The sequence below is a fragment of the Haplochromis burtoni genome, unplaced genomic scaffold (assembly GCF_018398535.1).
Source record: "Haplochromis burtoni strain Fernald_Lab_line unplaced genomic scaffold, NCSU_Asbu1 Contig_808, whole genome shotgun sequence".
Classification (NCBI taxonomy): domain Eukaryota; kingdom Metazoa; phylum Chordata; class Actinopteri; order Cichliformes; family Cichlidae; genus Haplochromis; species Haplochromis burtoni.
The window spans coordinates 10,913-11,954 of record NW_024583169.1 but is presented as its reverse complement, the minus strand read 5'-3'; the positions used below and the strand labels follow the sequence as shown (position 1 = coordinate 11,954).

At 47.8% G+C, this 1,042-nt stretch overlaps 1 protein-coding gene across 1 annotated transcript in view; it reads right to left on the bottom strand.

Annotated features, from left to right (window-relative positions):
• LOC102303547 (dachshund homolog 2) overlaps positions 1–1,042 on the bottom strand; it is a 36,600-nt gene that overhangs the window by 34,160 nt on the left and 1,398 nt on the right. The gene's annotated exons all lie outside the window — the stretch shown is intronic.

Sequence of the window (1,042 nt, the reverse complement as noted above, 5' to 3'; positions counted from 1 at the left end):
AGCTCCTTCTTCCTCACTACTATCAGACTCTTGAACAGCTGACCTACTTTAACAGGAGTAATAATTTTGAAAAAAAAAAACTTGACCTGCGAGCGCCCACTGAGTGCATGTCAGCTAAAGCTTCAAACACGAGCAGTAAAGTGCAACTTTATTTCCTTTGTTTCCTGTTTCAACTCATACATTTATGAGTGAAGCAGGTCCAACGTGATGATACATACTGATGGAGCATGTGTGATGTGTGACTGTTTTTAATGTCGCACTCAGTTGATCTGGTACTGTATATTTTTCACAGGTTTGTGCGGGATATTGAATTTTTTGTTTTTAATTAAATTGCTAAGCAGATAAGCTACTCAAAAACACCACTGTGTGGTGGAACAGGAACAGGAAGTGATGCTCTACCGCAGAGAGCGTCAACACCAAGTGACAGCGCCACCCGAAGGAGAGGACTTTGGGTAGTGCAACAGAGGACAGCTGTGGTTCTTCCACATGCTGCTGAGGTTCCTGCTCATTAAGTCAAACTGTTGCTTCTTCAGTCATCCAGTAAACAACACCAGGCAAGAGTCTTCTCAATGTGCCCCGACTCTGCTGCTCAACCCACAGATGCATGTTTGTTACATGTTTCTCACAAGCTGTCTACACTCGGCCTGCACCCCACCCTCTGTGACTGGCTACAGGACTTTTTGACTGGCAGGCTCCAGTCTGTCGGGATTGACAACAGGACTTCAGCCAGCATTATTACAAACACTGGCGTCCCACAGGGTTGCGTCCTCAGTCCCATCCTCTACACCCTGTACACCCACGACTGTGTCGCCTCCAACAAAGACAACACCATACTGAAGTTCGCGGATGACACTCCAGCGATCGGTCGCATCACTGGAGGGGACAAAGCGGCTTATAGGAGAGAGATGGCCGGTCTGGTGTCATGGTGTGAGGACAACAACCTCACCCTCAACACTGATAAGATAAAGGAGATGATAGTGGACACGAGGAAGAAGAGGAGGCCTCACCAGCCGCTGTTTATCCGGGGCCTTGAAGTGGAGAG